This window comes from Dermacentor albipictus, chromosome 6, assembly GCF_038994185.2.
Source record: "Dermacentor albipictus isolate Rhodes 1998 colony chromosome 6, USDA_Dalb.pri_finalv2, whole genome shotgun sequence".
Classification (NCBI taxonomy): domain Eukaryota; kingdom Metazoa; phylum Arthropoda; class Arachnida; order Ixodida; family Ixodidae; genus Dermacentor; species Dermacentor albipictus.
The window spans coordinates 60407881-60428366 of NC_091826.1; the positions used below are offsets into that span (position 1 = coordinate 60407881).

At 43.8% G+C, this 20486-nt stretch overlaps 1 long non-coding RNA gene across 3 annotated transcripts in view; it reads right to left on the bottom strand.

The window, feature by feature from the left end:
• Positions 1-20486, bottom strand: part of LOC139061113 (uncharacterized) — a 705274-nt gene that overhangs the window by 30331 nt on the left and 654457 nt on the right. For 2 of the 3 annotated variants that reach the window (XR_011515178.1, XR_011515177.1), the window contains one exon: positions 8313-8468. This is a non-coding gene — a long non-coding RNA (uncharacterized lncRNA). Of the gene's footprint in view, positions 1-8213; positions 8469-20486 lie in introns of all 3 variants that reach the window. The other variant, XR_011515179.1, reaches the window with a different exon arrangement.

A 20486-nucleotide genomic window follows, 5' to 3' on the forward strand; every position in this document is an offset into this window, starting at 1 on the left:
TAAGCCTCCGCGTGATTGCGGCGATCGCAATATTTTTCTACTCGGAATATTTTTAGCGCGAAAAAGCGCTGTTTTGAAGAAAATGTGTCACAGAGATGTATAATTTGTGTTTAATGTATTCAACACTGCCGAAGATACAAAATGGACACGAGTGTGTTTCAGGGCTTTGCAAGGTTCCCCGAACTCCTAATCCACTTTCGACTATTATCCGCACACTCGAAAATTTGCGTACCATTACGTTTTTAAACACGGTCAAATCGACTGGTTGTGGAACACATGTTTCCATTTGCAAGAGCCTTCCTGTGGAGCCATTATCTCACTTTAATTCAGGAGCCAAAGTCAGAGCTGATAGATGAATTGCTTGCACTTCTGGTACCCGGGAAAATAGAGTAATTTAAACTAAACCTAACATCAATTTTAAAACCGACTAAGTCAATCGTGCACAACAAATACCCTACTCGCCGTGGTAGTTCCGTAATTATGACGTTGTGTTGCTATTCTCAAGGTCGCGGTAAAGGTCAATATAAAATTATTGTAGGTTTAATGTACCGAAACTTCAGAGTAGGTTAGTATGGATGGCTTATGATTTCAACCACCTTGAGTTCTTTAACCGCGCACCGCACTGTATATGTCAGATATGACGGTGATAAAGCGCTTTATATGATACATCTTTAACAACTTCTTCTAAAATGCAAAATGGAAAAGAAAGAAAAGCTTACGTAATTGCTCAGAATCTATGTCCTCTATAGCAGTGAAGTATATCGAAACTTTAGCACTATAAATATTATTTTCAGTGTTTTCTTTAGTATGACAGAACCTGATTACACAGCAAACAAAATGTTCACGTTCACACAACACAAATGTTTGTAAGTGATCTCATCGAGACAGTGAAGCTAACAACTAGTAAATCAAGCACAAAGCTATCAAAGTTGTAAAAACTTGTGCTAGCTGAATCTGCAAATATATAATGCTCTCGTTAAAGGCAATGCTTCACGTTTTTGTTTATAGTGAATAGGTTTTCTACACTTCAACTGTCACTTGGCATGGTTATAAAAAATCTCAACTTCAATGTACATATCTGGTACGCAAAAACTATTGCTCAAGAAATCGCAATCATGCATTTCATTTTAAAAAAAGCTAAGGTTTGTTCCGGCATATATGGACACAAAGAGCCGTCAAGTATTTTTTTCGCAAGATAAAAACGTTATGGAGGTCGGCGCTAACGTTTGCCGAAATCTGAGTGCACGAGCTTTTTCGCAATTCTCACCGATAAATATGTGGACTTGGGAACTGGGAGACCATCCAGCGACTTTCTTCACAGCCGCAGAACTCTAGAGTCACTGAGTGACGGCGGCAGGTAGTCGCACCATTCATTTCAATTACCTCATAGAAAGAAAAAATAAAAACCTTGGCTCGGTTCAAGTTGCCTTCATTCAGCAACAATTCGAATTGCCCTTCCACCGGAACGCCTTTTCGCGTGACTGTTGCGCATGTTGACGTCATTATACACGAAATGAAGTGGATGACTATTTTGGTTTTCTTTCAATTTACAGAAACAAAATCTGTCACAGTGTCAATGTAGAGCTCAATGAAAAAGGGAGCAATTGGTTCAGTTCCATCCTTGACTTGTCTCAAACCACGGAACTCTCAAGCTCGATCTCCTCAAACTATAACCGCGGCGCCCTTATTACTACATCGTTCATTATTGCGATAGAAATTATATTGCCACTCCAGGCGCATTTCTGCCCTCGCCATCAGCGTCCTCAGCACCGAAATGTTCCGCATGAAGTCCAAGGGCGATAATAGGCAGTTTTAGCAGAGCGTTTGCTTACGCTCCGCTCCACAGACATTTCACGCGCACCGGTGCCTGCAGAGAATGCATTGATTTCGCTTATCTAACAAGCGCGTCTCCCAGAGACGCCACTGACGTCCTCTCGGCTTGGCTGTAGAATGATTACGGAAGCAACTACACGCTCCCTGACGCATCGCTAAATCAGGTTCCTAGCGGAACGTGGTCAGCGTCCCACGTTCCGCTGCCGCTATGTGTGCTGCGCACACGCGCGTCAGAGTTCCCGGTAACGTTCTGCTGAGCGGCTGTGTGCAAATTGTTGTGATAGGCCGGTCTGAGCGGAACGGATCGTTAACGCTCTGCTAAAACTCTCTAATATCGTCGCCGCGCGCCGTATGTGCGAGTGAAAGCGTGCGACGGTGTGCCGACGATGGCGGCTCAATCTCGCGCGTGCAAGGAAGGAAAGCGGGGAAGAAGCGTGCCGTCTTCGAGGGCGCGCAGGAAGGGGGGTAGGGTTGGGGGTTGGGTGTTCTACTTCGGCGACTGCTGCATATGACGCGGCTGCGCGGGCCTTCTCTCGAGAGCGATCTGCAATAGACAGTTTTAGTGTAGGGGACGCAAGCGTCTTGCGTAAGCAAGAACTAGGGGCGACGGTACTGCGCATGCGCAGACCCGGACAGAAGTGTCCGCGCATGCGCAGTACCGTCGCCCCTAGTTCTTGCGTACTCAAGCCGCTTGCGTCCCCTGAACTAAAACTCTCTAATGACGTCAGAGTGCGCCGAATGCTGATCGCGTTATGCGCTCTGCAGTGTGTTTTTGCCACTTAGTTCGCGTTGAAGCACGAAAGCACGAATTTTAATTCGTTCGCTGCGGCTACCGCGCTTACTGACTCCAGCATTTTGACATTGGGTTCAGCGGTCAGCGGGGGAGGTTTGCTAATGTTTGCTTGTGCACGCAATACTTCTTAATTTAGTGAGTGAGCGAACGTTTACAAATACATACCGAAGATAAAACTACTATCCTTACTTAGTCAATGTAAAGCATTTATCCCATGCACATGACTCAAGGGCCAAACAAACTGACCTCCTCCCTGGGAATTAGCGCTCCCTTATCGCACGTGGAGGTCACCGCAGTGACCGCCACATGTGCGGGTCGCCACATTCTGTAAAACAGGAACAGCATGACCACCGTATCATTTTTTCAGACGACCACCAAACTCGCTTGTTGGTACAGGAACCACTGTGGGGTAGGTTTTGGTCTAGTGGTCGCTAACTCGCACATTGAAGATTTCTTCAAAGATTGTAGTTGGCCTTCCTGCCTGTTGGTCATTACGTGCCAGGGCCACAGGGCAATATAGTTAATCCACTTTGCCCCATTGAATCTTAAGCAATCCTTCCATTCCACCGGCATCACGAAGAGAACAAATAGAAGCAAACGACTCAGAAAAGAAATCCGCAAACTTTCTTGGTTGCCTGACACAATTATTAGCCTTAGCTGTACTGCACAGAAGTGGTGATCCAGAGTACACGCCTTCTTCTTGAGACTCGGTCGGCGTGCAAGGAATGTTTGCGAATTCCTTCGTCAACCCACCGGATTCCAGAGTCTCCAAAAGGAGATGCTTACAAGAAGCAACATACATGTACTTCTAGTGTAGCCAATGGCAAACCTTTTGCTGCAATCTGATTCTTTCCTGTCAGGCTGATTCGCTCCCCTTTCAAGGCACCCGAAGTCTCACGCCTCAGCTGGTTATGTCAAAGTGGCCTGCGCACTTCAGGAAAAAAACTAAAGAAATTCGCCCACTCTTCCATATAAGACATATCTACACAAGACTGAATTTATTTTATTGGCGCGAACTGCTGGAATTCGAAAGAGAAAATGAAAGGGTGTGGGACATTAAGCTGTGTCTTAGGAAATGTCATTGCTTCTCCTCTTAGTTGAGCTGTACTTACCGCGTCTTGAACATGTAAAGAGAGAACAGGGTAGAAACAGGGTAAGTACACCTGACAGGACCAACGGCTCAAAACAGCATACGCGTGTGATGAATAATTGGAGAGGTCCCAATTTCCCAGTTCGTATTGCTGTTTCGCAAAGACACGTCATCTGATTCTATATATCGCCTCTGTAGTATCAGCTGACACACCGTTTCTGCGCTCTGATATTCCCACGCAGCTCTCTTATGCTGGCGAAAAAATAAAGAAAGGCTCACAGCTTTCAATACTCTTGAAGGGAGGAAAACTCGCTTTTGTAACTTGCGCAGAAACGGCACCACGTGGGTTGAATGCGTAGTCGTGAAGACATACACAGTAACGGGAACCTTGAGAGTACGGTGTGAACTGCAACTGAATCACGTTCCTTTTATTTATTTATTTATTTATTTATTTCAAGATTACTGCCAGCCTCTGGTTAGGGGCCTTAAGCAGGAGTGGTTACATACATGACAAGCAAGACTGAGTACAAGATGTGAAGCGTGAGCAAAATGAAATAGCACTGAATTTGAATATACAAGCAGCGTGTCATTTGCGAAAACGTAGCAATTAGTGCTAACAATGTGAAATTATTCCAGAAGAAAATGTAAATTGCTCTTAGCGCCAAGTTGACAAACACTTAGGAGACAGAAAAACTAAACTGGAATAATATATGCATACCACGCGTGGCAAACGATTACAGAACATACATCCTGTCAGAAAAATATAATGTGGTAGTGCGTAAAAATGTGTAGCAGTGGCAAAAGCATCAGAAAACACGTGCGTTCAACTATGTGGAAGGACAAGCCGAAAAGAAAAGAAAAAAAAGGAAAGGAGGGCAGGGATGCACCCCGGTCATTTACACAATTTCTTTAAGCAGCTTTAAGAATGATTCGGTGGTGTCACAGGCAACCACCGCAGCAGGAAGTACATTCCATTCCCTAATGGTTCGGGGAAAATATGAATTTCTAAAGGCTTCTGTTTTGCAGTAGTAGTCTTTAAGCTGCTTAGCGCGGCTAGACCGAGTTGATCGACGAGCTAGAGGCTCGGTATACGTGTCCTTGTCGATGCCCAATTTTCCATGATAGAGCAGATACATGTACTTTAATCGTTCTTTATATCGCCGTTTTTGCAGCGTAACCAGTTCTGCTGTTTCGAGCATAGCACTTGGTGATGCATAACGGCTGAAGGAATTGAATACAAATCGTATCGCCTTTCTGTGAATTTTTTCTACCTTTTTTATGTTAATATCGCTATGTGGGTCCCAGACGATGGACCCATACTCAAGAATCGGGCGGACGAAAGTTTTGTAAGCTAGTAGCTTTATCTCATGGGGTGAATTTTTTAAGCAACGCCTCAAGTAGCAAAGCTTCTGCATGGCTTTCTTTTCTATGTATGACACGTGCTCATTCCACTTTAAATCAGAGCTGATAACTACACCCAAATATTTATAGCTTGTCACGCGGTCTAAAATTTGCCCATCGATCGAATACTGGCTGTTTAAAGGGTGTCGTTTCCGCGTCACGGTCATCGCTACAGTTTTGTTCGCATTGATTTTCATTTGCCATGTGCTACACCATGATTGCACTGTAGACAGCGAGGTATTTAACAGCGATTGGTAAGCGGGACAACGGATTTCTTTATATAAAACGCAATCGCCAGCAAATAATTTTATTTTAACTGGCAATGCCTGTGCAATATCATTGATGAAAATTAAGAAAAATAAGGGCCCAAGCACTGATCCCTATGGGATTCCGGATAATACAGGTCTTGAACGTGAATGTGTTCCGTCTATGTTTACAGTTTGCCGTCTCGAAGTAAGGTATGCTTGAATCCAAGAAAGAAGGGACTCATTTTTAAGTATAGGTTTTAATTTTATCATGAGTTTGGTGTGTGATACCCGGTCAAATGCTTTCTCAAAATCTAAAAAAATAATATCAATTTGCCCTTGCTCATCCAGAATAGCTGCGAAATCATGAATGGTTTCTAAAAGCTGAGTAGTAGTTGAAAGCCCTTTACGAAATCCATGCTGCCTGGGGTCAAGAAAACCATGAAGCTCAAGATAAGCTGTTAGATGTTTGAAGACGATGTGTTGAAGAAGTTTGGAACATGTGCAGAGTATAGAAATGGGTCGATAGGAAGAAAGCAGCGATGAGTCTCCTCCTTTTGGCACTGGAACAATCTTTCCAAACTTCCAGTCATGAGGCAACTCGGATAGTTGTAACGACTTATTAAAAATCACACATAAGAATTTAGAGCACCACTCGGCATACCGGAACAGGAATGTGTTGGGTATCGTATCGACGCCAGAAGTTTTTTTTGTATCAATGTTAAGTAAAAGCTTTAGAATACCTTCTTCCGTTATTATAATATTACTAATAGGTGGAAAGCTTTGCAATGTCAAAAATATGGGTTTTTCACCTTTATCAACTGTAAATACGGAACAGAAAAAGTTGTTGAGCGATTCTGCAACTTGTAATTTCTCCGACACTGTTTCACCATTAATGCAGAGGGTGGGCACGGTTTTTGATTTTGAAGAAAAATGCCGCCAGAATTTTGCAGGGGACGAAAGGAGAAATTGCTTCATAGTTACATTGTGGTAGTAGTCTTTTGCTTTTTTAATGCTTTGGCCTAATTGAGTGCGCAGCGCTGAAAGTTTGCGCATGTGAGTGTCAGAGGGGTGCTTCTGCAGTTGTTTTCTTGTCTTCTTCGCCTTTCGTTCCAAGCGTGCAATTTCGTTTGTTATCCATGGGCGGGTTTTGCGGACAGTGATTACTTTAGTCGGTACAAAGTTATTCACGCATTGCAATACAAGATCTTTAAAGTGTTGCCAAAGATCTTCTACTGAACATAAAGCAGACTGGGAGAGGGAAACAAAGTTGGAAAAAGATAAGTCCAGAGCATCTAATATGCGTACATCATCTGCTCGTGAGAAAACAAGCACTGAGCGCTTTTCATGCTCAACCCCAACGACATGGCCCAAACACATCGTAAGACATACCATTCTGTGATCTGATATGCCGTTGACGACGCTAAGTCCCGTAACCTGAGGAAGCATACTTCTGCTAACTAAAAAAAAAATCCAAGATAGATTCTGAGTCGTTATGTATGCGTGTAGGTTCCTTTACTAATTGCGTTAGGTCATGATACATTAAAAGATCAACAAATGGTTCAGCGACTTGTGCACCTGGCTGGGGAAATTCACCGTCCCATACCACTGATGGAAAATTAAAATCACCCCCCAGTAGTATATTGCAGGCTGAAGCTCTGCATGAGCAAAGAAATTCATTAAGTTGGTCGCTGAAACTGCTGTCTGTGTTAGGAGGGCGGTAAAATCCCCCGATAATGAAAGTTTTGTTAACAGTATGCACTTTTGCGAGGACACATTCAACTCCAGGAATGTCTGCCAACCTTTCTATGTCCAAAGATTCCTGGAAAATGATGGCGACCCCGCCCCCTCTCGAAATTCTATCTTTACGGACGATTTTATAGCCGTTAGGTGCTATTTCTTTGTCACTGACATCAGGTTGCAGCCATGATTCTGTAATAATTACAATATGCGGCCTGTACGCAAGAATTATGCTTTCAAGCTCAGAGGACTTGCCCACTATGCTGCGAGCGTTCAAGTTCAAGCACAAAAAACCGCTTGTGTCATTTTTATCGATTCATTGGTTTGCTGCGGCTGCATTTTCAGGTCTGCTTGAGAGGACCATCTTTCTCTGTTCACCTTCCCAGTTGAACCATTCGCCGTCGAGCTTAACTTTGTCGTAAACAAGTTTCACCTTCTTGCCCGCCCTTCTAGCGTCAGAAGTACTCTGCCATAGCATTTTCCTTTTGTACCTAGTGGCTGCCGAGAAGTCTTCCGAGATTGAAATATATTTGCCCTTCAATTTGTAAGAATTCTTTAACACACTTATTTTTTCTCTGTGATCGAAAAATTTTACAATTACAGGACGCCTTTTACCGTGCTGTTTTCTTCCTATTCTGTGTATTCTTTCAACTGAGCGGGATTCAACACCTAAAATATCATTAAATATTGTCGCCACACGCGCTGAAGGACCGTTTGGTTCATCATCGTCAGGAACACCGAAAATAAGCAGGTTGTTTCGGCGACTCCAGTCCTCCAAGTCTATGAGCTTACGCTCCAAGCATATCACAGTTTTTTCAAGGCCAGTGATCTGGCTGGTAAGTTGTTTAATTAAAGAAGCCGATTCTTCAACTGTTTTTAGTTTTGACTCGATTCCGTCAAGTCTCTTCTGAATGTTATTCTGACCATCCCGTAACTGAGCCAAGAGTTCCGCAGTGGTAGGACCGGGATTCGACTCAACATCGCCGCAGAGAATTAACAGGGACAAAAGAAAATCTTTCGCAACAGAAAGAAATACATAACAGCTACGAGGGCACGTCAGCTGGATGAAGCACGGATCACTAGTTTTAACTGTAGAAAATTTGTTACTGACCTGCACGTAGAAAAGAAATGGGTTGGCCATATTGCGGATCCGATTCCAGCTGACGTGCCCACTGACTGAGAGCGGGTGCAACGGGGTTCTTATACGCACATCCGTCGAGGTAGAGTGCGCTGTGTGCCGTGACGTCCAGGCTTCCTTGTAGAAATCCGGTGCGCATGCGTTGTCTCGAGCGCCATGTGCGAAGTTCTCGAAGCTTGTCAATCCTTGCGATATGCTGGCCTTCGTTGCCGCACCGAACAGAAGTATCTGCACGTAGAAAAGAAATGGGTTGGCCATATTGCGGATCCGATTCCAGCTGACGTGCCCACTGCGTGATACTCTTTGTTCCGCAGAAAGACATAAGGAAAATCGTATACACGGTACAAAGTGCGAGAGTGGTGCTGTGAGTGATAGAGAGGCATTCTCTAAAGAGGGCTGGAGATGTTCTACTGACATGCTTGCCATGCTACGCCAAACGAGATTCAGTACGGGCACAGTGCATAAATATAATACAGTAGTCGTACAGCGCACGCAAATGTTCACTAGCCTCGGAGGACTGCTTCGGCCGCGGTCCTGAAATTATTTTTCTGCTGATCAACAGGGCCCGCCCATCTTTTCACATTGTCCCTCTTTCTATGAGCCTTCAGCAACATGAACCAAAGCATCTCCCCCATTTCATCACTATACAGAACTTCAATAAGGCCTCTAAATAAACGTAAATGTTGACACAATTGTTAAAGCTCCTTTCTGAGCAAAATTGGTTTGTCCATTCTATAGGCTGCCGAGTGTGACCTTTACCTGTGGGAGCTCACAATTTTCAGCGAAGAAGTGCTGCTGGGTATTTTAGGAATTACGGCTGACGAAAATGGAAAAGAATCTGCTTGGGGTAACTCAATAAAACACGTTGTCTAGTCGATGCATGGCTAGTTACCAGGATTGCTTTGGGAGCGCGCCTGACTATGTTGCCGCCAACTCCCCCCCCCCCCCATTTTCTACCGCCCGTAGTCTCGATATTGCACCGCAGTTCTGGCCATAAACGGCGTGTGCAACTTGTAAGCAGGCACTGTCAGTCTAAATAGTTAAATTTTCCAATGCACATCCAAGCGATCAAACATTTCAAAGCATCACCTGTGCCAGTTTAGAATTTCATGGCAGTTAGAGGTGTAAACTCAAAAAGCGCAAATAAGTGCCATCACTATTGAATAATGGCTCACAAATTTTCTTTCTTTCTTATTGATTTAGATAAGAGTGGTGGTTTCTGAAAGAAGTCTACAGCGACAGTGCCATTACACTCAGTCAGCAGCTTAAAGAAAGGCAGAAAATCCAAGGAGTTGGAATCCATATATAGCGAAGCTTTGTGTGAGTGCACAAAGAGCGGAAACGCGAGTTTGTGCTTATTGAATATCCGCACGAAGGGACACGGAAGGCTTTATTCAGGCACAGTAGAAAGGCTAATGCAATGCCGCCGCCGCATGCGCGAAGGCGAGTTTCAGATTTCTTTTTCTTTCCCCCTACACCATTGGCGCCTCCACTGTCGCGGGTGGTTGAATGGATTAGTTAGTTAGTTAAATGGGGTTTAATGGCACAAAAGCGGCTGAGGCTATGCTGCGCGAAACACGAGGTGTTTTAAAATTCAGTTTATGAAGGAAAAGACTTTGTTAAACTATATTTTATGCAGAAAGCCAGTGTCATCTAGAAACTTACGGACGTGGCATAATGGTACTAGTGGATCATCACCTAAAATTACAGCAGGGTGTAAAGGTATGTGTAGTTGATATAATTTGTGCAAAAGTGCTTGTCTCTGTGTTTCAGTCGCCGTGCATTTGAGTAATATGTGCATAACTGCTAGTGGCTGATGACATTTCTCCCATGTTGGTGTGTCTTCTTTCGTAAGTAAGTAATTGTGTGTGTGGTGTTTGTGCTGAATGCGTAGTCAGCATAAAACTACTTCGATGAACCGCTCCTCATGATAGCATGACTTCCACTCGCCAACTATGGGTTTCGTGAGATGTAGCTTGTTGTCGGCAGATATGGTCCCATTCGCGCTGCCATTTTACCGTGAAGGCTTTTCTAATTGCACGGATGCTATCATTATATGGGAGTGTTGTCTTTGTAATTTATTTGTGCGCTGCCATCAATGCATATCTATCAGCTACTTCGTTACCTGGTATCCCAACATGAATTGGGACCCAATAGAAACGTATTGACCTCCCGTATTCATTAAAAGCCACCATGTTTAAAATGTCTCCAATCAGGGATTCACACTCAGATTTAAGATGTAGAGCCTTTAGTGTACTTAAAGAATCTGTGTATATGACTGCATTTTTGTGTTTATCAGCGATAATCTTTTTTACAGCAACCCATATAGTGAAAACTTCGGCCGTGAAAACAGAGGCGTGTTCTGGCAATCGAATACTTTTTTCCCAATTTTCCGTTACGACCCCCACACCCACGTGCTCTTTCGTTTTAGAGCCATCAGTGTAATATTGCATGTTATTTTGATATTTGTCCTGAAGTGTACGGAATTCTTCTGTGATGTGTTCGCGTGGGGTGTCTTTCTTCTTTAAATATGTTAATGTCCAGTCACATAGCGTTTCAAAATCGTACCACGGGGGCAAACGCTGTGGCTTTCTGGCAACCTGGAAGACTTCGCAAGAAATGTCATGATCCCGAACATATTCCTCATATCGCAGGACAAGCTGTTTAATCATGTTTGGTTTATTTGTATAGTGTAGGCGTGAGTTGCATTATGTGAGGATATTGTAGCATATGTGTTGTGGTGATGACTGAATTCTTAGTACGTAGGAAAAAGTGAGCAATGCTCTGAGCTGATGTAATGAGGGTTCATTACACTCAACATATAAACTTTTAATAGGTGACTTTCTGTAGGCACCACTTGCCAGTCGCAGTCCAAGGTTATGTACTGGATCAAGTCGTTGGATGCAGGACTTTCTGGCTGAGCCGTAAACTACGGAGCCGTAGTCTAAAAGGCTACGCACAAGAGACCGGTAAACACGCAAAATGCACGTTCGGTCGGAACTTCAGTGCTTATAAGACAAAACTTCAAGGATATTTAGAGCCTTATTTCCTTTAATCTTTAGTGTTTTAATGTGAGTTAGGAAGTTGAGTTTGGTGTCAAAGGTTACTCCTAAAAACTTATGGTCTTGTTTCACCGGCAATATGGTGTCGTTTAATTTTAGGACTGGATTGCTGTGTAGCCCTCGTTTCTGTGATAACAAAACAGTAACTGTTTTCTGTGTGGAGAAGCGGAAACCATTTTTGTTAGCCCATTGTGTAAGTTTATTCATTGTCATTTGAAGCTGCCTTTCACAGGTTGGCAAATTTGAGGTGTGGCAAGCCACTTGGAGATCGTCAACGTAAACAGAATGCACAAGAGACAACGGTATAATTTTATTAACTGAGTTCATTTTTACTATAAACAGTGTCGTGCTGAGAACACAGCCTCGTGGAACGCCATTTTTCTGCGTAAATGTATGAGAATATAGTAAGCCCAGACGTACCTGAAATGTTCTATTAGACATAAAATCAGCTAGGCAATGCAACGTTTTACCACGGACGCCGAGGTCAGCCAGGTCTCTTAAAATTCCATATCTTCATGTGGTATCATAGGCTTTTTATAAATAGAAGAAAACTGCAAGACAGTGTTGTTTGTGTAAAAATGCATGTCGAATTTCCTGTTCAAGACGGACAAGATGTTCAGTGGTTGAACAACCCTTTTTATATCCACACAGGTGGGGGTCTATGAGGTTTCTTGATTATAAAATTAATGAGAGTCTTATATAGATAACGCTTTCATATGATTTTGCCAAACAGCTTATGAGGGCAATGGGTCCGTAGCTGCTTGCGGATGTTGAGGATTTGCCGGCTTTTAGAAATGGAACTACTATTGCTTCTTTCCACTCTTCGGGCATTATACCAGATTCCCAGATTATGTTGAAAAACTTAAAGAGGGCGTCTACAGATGCCTGAGATAGATGAGCCAGCAGGGCGTAGTGAATACGGTCGTGAACTGGCGCTGTTGTTTTCCCTGCAGAAAGGACTCTGTTTATTTCTTGTTGTGTCAGGAGGGAATTGTACGGTTCACTTGACGCGCTAGTTGTGGGCAGCTTCTGTTTTTCAGCAGAGGGTTCGTATTGTAAAAATTCGTTCGTATAATTCCCTGAGCTGGATACATCACGGAAATGTCCGCCAAGTATATCTGCCTGTTTTTGTATTGTTGTTTGTGTGCTTGGACATGGGTGTAGTGGAATTGTGTACAATGAGCACTCTCCTCTAAATTTTCTGACATGGTCGCACATTCGTTTTGGTGTTACTGTACTGTTGATTGAAGATATGTATTTGTGCCATGATGATTTTTCAGCCTGTCTTCTAATGAATGGTGCTTTGGCTTGTTTGAAGTTTAAGAGGTTACAATAGGTGGGGTACCTCCGTAAGATTTCCCAGGCCTTATTTTGTTCTTTTTTTAGCGTTAGTACACTCCTTCGTCCACCAGGGGTTTAGCTTTTTGCTCACAATACCCGATGATTGGGGTATCGCCTTTTCTGCCATTGAGATTATTACCTCAATGAATTGTTTGTTAAGTTCATGAAGGCTTAGGTCTGGCGAAAAGGCATCTTCCAGTTTAGAATTTTCCGTAAAGAACAGCCAGTTAGCGAGCTTTAGTTTCCACCGCCGGGGCCTAGTGGTTAAGGTTGGTGGTGATGATAGGAGTTTAATGACTGCTGGAAAGTGATCACTACCATATGACGTGTCGAGGGCCTGCCACTTAAGATCATTAAAAAGTGATGGTGAGCAAAAAGCTAAATCTAAAGAGCTAAAACTGCGGGCAGTTGGTGAAAAGTACATCGGGGCACCTGAATTTAAAAGGCAGATATCATTGGATAAGATAAAATCTTCAACCAGCTGTAACATAACCAGCTGGAAGGCATAATTTCTTGGAAAAATGGAAGCCAGAAGAGCAGCGTGAACTCGAGCGGCTTTAGGGACTAGGAAAACTGCCTTAAAATATTTTGACTTGAGCGAAAGCTTCGTTAACAAACTATAACACGGCAATCAGCACTCGAATACGACGAGAGAAATTATTGAGACGTGGAAAATTTCCTTGAAATAAATCTGGTTTGCGAGACAAATGCTTGTATGTATTCAACCTCTTAAAAGATGAGGGGGGGGGGCAATATGCGCTCACCGAGAAGGCGTCGTCGGCACGAGACCACCACCGGGCACCTGACAGAGATGTGGAGAACTTCGCGGCCGGAACGAAGCCTCCCCTCCCCGCCGGCCAAGAGTGGAAAACGCGCTTTCCGATCGCTCAAGGTTGTGCGGCAATAGTATAGCTCTAGCGTTTAGGACAAGCTTAAACAGGTGCGAGGGTGGCACGCATAGCGTGGGAAGCTAGCCGCCAGAATAACTATCTCAAGTACTGCTGCTGGCGAGGTCAAAATACCTTCGTGTAATTATAATAACCCTAATAGGACTTCTTTCAAAGAACAAAAAAGGAAACGGCTCAGAAGGCTATACTACGAGAGCTATGACAGATACATATCTATATATATGTATTCATATCATCTATGGGATCGCATGCGCGCGCTGTTGCTTTGTCTCTGCGTGTAGTAGCTGAAGGAGAGGAAAGCAATATTTCAGCGCCGTGGTTTTAAAGCGCAACCGTGGTAGGGAAACGGAAGGCGATGTAAGCATGCGTGTCCATGATACGCACACGACAAACTGCCTTAAAATATTTAGACTTGAGGGGAAGCTTCGTTAATCTATAACACGGCAATCAGCACTCGAATATAATTATAACTTCAAAACTGAATGATGAGCCTCAAATTTTCTGAATTATTATCGGCACCATTGTTTTTGTACGTTTGTGGTCGTCCTACTATTCTACCACCATAGTTTCAATTGCCTCTTACTAATGTCTATTGCAGACATGCTTACTTGCACCTGCTATCTCTGAGTAGATAGTTTCACATTCTAATAAAACATGTTGCATCGTTGTAGTAGCTTTATCGCAGCAAGCATGTCATTCTTCTATGTTGTACCTCGCTTTACAAGTAGGCGTCCTAAGGCATCCACTTCTCAATTCGCAAAGAAGCTTCCCTTTAAGGTATCACATATTATTTCTTTCCACATTTTCTTTGTTCATATAACAGGTTGGTTTTCCATTGCCACCCCCCATGAGATTGTCTCGGCCTCTCTGACGTTGTGCTTGACGCTCTTCGTTGCGATGTTGCTTGCCATACCGGTCGAATACTTGCTGGTAAGGTTCCTAGTTGTTTCCTTTCACTCTGAGTCAATGTTGTTCCTGTACAAATATTTGAACACTCTCGCGACTCATTTAATTTCTTCCACATACCTCATTTGTTCTTCTAAATCAATGTTACTCTGAGCTTCACTGGCTCCAAACTTATCCAGCCTAAATAATCCTGCACAGCTTTATTTGTAGTCATCCCGTGAACGCCCAATGTGAGGCGTCCCACTGATCTTTGGTCGCCATCAAGTGCTGCTTGTGCCCCTGACTTGAAGCAAACCGCATATACAAATGCCAGTCCTGGAACCAGAGCACCTTTGCACATGCCCCGCAGCACCCCATACGTACTTTATCCCCTTAGCGCGCTTTGTTTCATTATGGCCGCATTTCCCTTCCTCTTTGTTGTTATAGTTTTTTCCTGTGTTTCCACATATCTATTGGCTTCGTTTAGGCATATACCATGGTATTTGTATTCTTTTACCCGAGGTATTTCCTGTCCCTGCATTGACAGTCTGTTCGTTGTCTTCAATGAATACCATAACACCTGATTTTTAACGCCTAATTTCAGACACAAATTCTCGCCTTCCTGTGCACATATGTTAGCCAGACGTTGCAAATCACTTAATTGTTAGCTACCAACACAATGTCACCCACATAAATCAAACCTGGAAGCTGCTGCTGTGCTTTTGTGCCCGCCTGTTTGGATGAGAGATTAAACCCGATAATTTTTTCTTCTAGTGCCCTTTCGATCCTCACCTGGTACATAAAGAAACAGTGGGAACAATGGGCACCCTTGCCTCAGTTCCTTGTTGGTATCAACTTTCTCCTCGCTTCTCATCCCTTCTTAGTCAATGGCAACTGTGTTTTTAGGTAATCCTTCAAAAGATCTATACATTCGTTACCTAAGCGTTCCCCTTGCAGAATATCCCACAATACGTTGCGGTCTACTAGTCATGCGCTCCGGTAATCTTTAACAAAGCCACATACAGCACTCTCCTTTCTGCTCTTCATATTTTACTACAGTGAGTAGGAGCAAGTAAGTTGTCAACCAGACACTTACCGATTCTGAAGCCATTCTGACGCTCTTCAAATAGGCCATTATCCCCTCCCATGCTTCCAGTTCTAATTCAGCAGCATTGGTAACCTGTATATTTCCCATGTACTGGTCACCGGTCCATATGAGCAAATTCTATCTTTTGCCACTTTTATATATGCAATTCATTCTACTTTGTCGCCAACTGTCTCGCATTCGCCTATCTCGTAAGCTTTATATCTGCTGCTTTCAACAGAGTTTTCTTGCTTTTTGGTCCTAGTTGGTTAATCAACGTATTACGAACCTTCTCTAACCCTGTGGCTGTGTGCGCTTAGTAATTTTTTCTTCGGCTTTCTTGCAGCTAAAAGTTCCCAGCACCTGCTCCTTTTCCATCTGGTTGTCTTTCATGCTCTTCTTTTTCTCTAAAATCACTTCGTCATTGGGTGGAGGCGAACGCCATCTGGTGGTGGTGCAAGGAACCCAATGGTGCGCGGATACTCCGCTGTGATTCGTTGGCATATTCGGCAGGAGAGTGGTCTCCATCCGTCCTCCTGCCTTTTTTTATATAACTGTATATATATATATATATATATATATATATTGTATGCCTACTTATGCATACAATATAATAAGGCGTCTTCTTAACGCCTTATTATATATATATATATATATATATATATATATATATATATATATATATATATATATATATATATATATATATATATATATATAAATTACAAATTTTATTATAATGCTCCGTTCCGATATTATACGATAGCCCTATATAACCGGTGTTCCGAGCAAAGTTTCATGTATTTTCTTTAACCTAATAAAATATCCCTCAAACGTCACGACCCCACTATTGTTGCTTTGGGAAACCTTTATTGTGCAACCTACCATTTCCTGCGGCTTTCGGTCAGAAATCGGAACAGCCCTTATTTTAAAGGCCTGCCTAGCTGGGGACAAACTACTCCATTACATTTCGATAGTACTTATACAGACGCTTCAGACGTATTCATGCCGTCGACACCGGCTTGCTGTCCAGCTATTAACGGCACTTGCGCCGCCTGTGCGCTGATGATGTGGAGGGTTTTCCCGGACGTGCAGCGCGTTTGGCTGCGAAAATGAGCAATCCAAGTGAACGCCCCCTCACGTGTGCTTTGTTTTTTGTGTCTTTTCCTGTCACAGCTAACTTGAGCGTTTCGCACGCAGACGCTAGTGTTCCTGCACAAGGAGGTCTCAATTTGTTTAAGAAGAACCACTTTCTTGCTGCCAAGTAGCTGTATACACACACTGCACCTTGGTGATTGCAGTTGTCCGAGCAGAATGAACACTAACCCCTGTGTTCAGAAACACATATTAACTTGAAGCCCACGTTTGACTTCATCTTAAATCACGCTTCGTGTGAACGTGCCGAAGACACTCCCAATGCGTTTCCTTCGACGCGTTCTTGAAGGGCGTCATTTAAATCAAGTCAAGCACAGATCAAGATACACTTATCCATATGGAGGAGGCGAGGGGTAAACTTCAAGCTACAAATGCTGACGGTTTTCCATTGCCCTCATTTCCTGTGATCTCCTGTGATCGATTGCCCTCATCTCCTGTGATCTCCGGTGGCGCGGCGCTCTCGATCTCGTGAGAATTGCGAGGCGCCTTGTATCTGCGACGGCGCAGTGCCCACTAAGCCGTGGCAGTTGTCCCAAACACTCTGTTGCACCAACACGTCGCCTCCGTGCATCCTTGGAACACGGTCTGGGGATTTTCATATCAACACTGAACCCTTGCAGCTATATTGACTGCGCCTTTCCAGCGCGACCACGCTGGGCACGAGTGACTTTTTGTCAGCCATACTTCTCAGTAGAAACGGAAGCACCAATCCGCCCGCTTCTTGTTTTGAACTAGTTCACTTCCCTCGCCTTCTTTGGGGGCTCGCTTATTTTCCTTCTCCATTGGCGGGAAGGGAGGAGAGCCATATGGACGGTGACGAGGAAAGCAGTTGGCCTCCACTCTATGTAAATTTCCCACATAGGAAATGCGGCTTTAGAGATATTTCTTGTTCCGCAAATGTTTATCATTTCAAGTCTGCGTCCTTCTGTTAACATCTGTCTTTCTCGGATTCGCTTAGTCCAATCACTTCGAAATTGATAACTTGGATGTTCTTAGGGCATGCAGGAATTCGATCACTCTAGAACGGTGCTATGCCACGAAACAATGCATGAGCTAGCAAAAAAAGAAAGAGTGTTTCAGGATTCTTAAGTATGTAGTTGGGGAAAAGCCACTGGGAAAAGGGAAAGTTAAGCGGAATGCAATGAGAATTTGGCTCCTAGAACTGGGGGTTTCCGACATATATATTTACATATATATTGGATGACAGATGATTGGATAAACATTGCTTGTTCTTATTGTCCAGTACTTGATTTTTTGCTCTGATTTGTGCAGAGAGCATGTATTTTTGTTCGCCGACGCGAATTTTAGTTATTATATGTCTTCTTCTATAGCTTAAAGAAGGAATACTGTGATCACATAAGCCGAACTAATAGGCTCGGTTCACAATAACAGATATATATCTCTGACAGCGTGCAGCTAGGGTTCGAGTGCAGGGTTTTGGTTGTTTTTTTTTCCTTTACCAGGGAAAATGCGAATGATCAACGCAGCATAGTTTCATGATCAATAAAAAAGCCCGGCAATATAACCACCTCAAGGTGTCGTTCCTTCTTACGTTATCCTTTGTACTTGAGAAAGGAAAGGGCTTTCGTGAGTTTAACTGTTCTTTAATTAAAACTTAGAAATAATCAGGAAATCAGAAAACAAAAGTAGTTAAAACGACAGCTTGCCTCGTGGAAGCGCAACGCACGTATTTTGCTTTAGGCGTGCGACGTACTACCAGCAAGCATCCGCGGCAGCCACACTCCACCGTCCGTTTGCTTGTTTATTCTTGTGTAGTGTACAAGCTCATCTCATGGAGTATTACCCACGTAAATCTTGGACATGGCTGTGAATGCACAAGATCCTTTCAGTTGTATGAAATCAATTTATAACGTCTCTGACTTCAATGTCTGTTGGCTTCAGGTGAGGCTAACTTACAAAAAGTGAGCCCCTTCGTTTCTCTTATTAACGTGAATAGCATTCTTTGCCTACTTATGCTGTTTTGAGCCTCCTCACCCATCCATTCGTCCGTCTGTCCATCCCTCCATCCGTCCATCCATCCACCCACACATCCGTCTTTCCATCCGCCCGTCCATCCATCCGTCCATCCGCCCGTCCATCCATCCGTCCATCCATCCGTCCAACCATCCGTCCAACCATCCGTCCAACCATCCGTCCAACCATCCGTCCAACCATCCGTCCAACCATCCGTCCAACCATCCGTCCAACCATCCGTCCAACCATCCGTCCAACCATCCGTCCAACTATCCGTCCATTCATCCGTCCATTCATCCTTCCATTCATCCGTCCATTCATCCGTCCATTCATCCGTCCATTCATCCGTCCATTCATCCATCCATTCATCCGTCCATCCATCCGACGTTCTTCATGCCGTCGTCCTCATGCATTCGTAGTCACACCACCATAGTGATGTCATCGTGGTCACTCAATCGTTGTCATTCCAGATTCAGGATCGCACTTCCGTCATGCTGTCCCCGGCAAGCCTTCTATGCCAGCCCAGTTGTCGAAGTGGTCTACAGCTTGGGCCAGTAGGAATGTTTTCGGGGAGGTGACTCCGTCGTGGTCATTGCATTGCCGTCATGGCAGTTTTGTCATCGGAATATCACCATGCCGCCATCATCATACCATCGTCTTTCATTCAACGCCAATTTTCCTTCTCGATTGCACTGTAATCGTACGTTTGTCACTCATTTGGGATGGTGGCTTATTTTTTATCTTCGCCAGAACACCAAGTGTGCAGCGCGTTTGCTGTAGTGGCTTTCTCGAACTTGGTTCTTTATTTGTCTCAGCCAGCTAGTGAGGTTATTCGCCCTTATTGCGTTATCCATTCTCATAAAAAGAAACCACTGACTGTCTTCAGATTAGAGCAACCTCAGCGCATGTTGGAGAGCTCCTAAGGGAACATTATACACCGTTGAATAGGCGCTGAACATGGCAACAAAAGACATACCTGCGTTCATAAAGACGTCTACCTCAATCTTGCATACACCAAACGTTTGCTGCCATCGATCGATTTTATGCGTGGTAAACAAACGCGGAGCTATAGGAAATGCAATCTACAATCAAGAAGGCCGAATGAATTATAGAGGGGCTTGACATGGCGAACTCGAAGCTGCCAGAACGTGTCCGTTGCAGTGCAAAAACAACTTCGAATGCCTGCTAATGGTTGCCAGATCTAAGGCGCATACACATCACACCTTAACTAACTGCAGTCTCATTTACTCACACCAGCATAGCGAATTACGGCATAGCTTGTGAATCGCAGCTGGTCTTGATAAGGCGGCGACTCATATACCGACGATTGCATTTACGAGTCAAAGGTCTCGCCACAGCCGGAGCTACTATGCAGCGCTTTTTTTAATGACTGGATTTTCAATGCAGTTGTTATAGTGTCATTACTTTGTTGCCAAAGTAGCTGTGTCTATTCTAAGAAGTTTCTGGCGTGGAACTTCACAGTGCTTTATCCACTCCCACAGATAATCACTATGTCCTGAATCTAATGGACAGAGGCGTTGCGACAACACCAATTTTCGGCCAAGAGTGCATGGTGACTTGAGATTTAAGTGAGTGATTGGAACGGCACACATAGGTGAACATAAATAGGCTTGCGCGCAGCACTCTCTGGGACGAAGAGCTCCTTTCAGCGAGTGCGTATTCGCCGAAATTTATCCGTTTATGCATCGAGACCCTGACCTAATACCGACGTCAGCATACGCAAAGGATTGTTCACATTTATTTCCATGATCTTTCCTAAGGAATAGTGGTTGAATAGAAAGCAGGTGTCGTCATTCTTATGGCGAAAGTTTTAAGT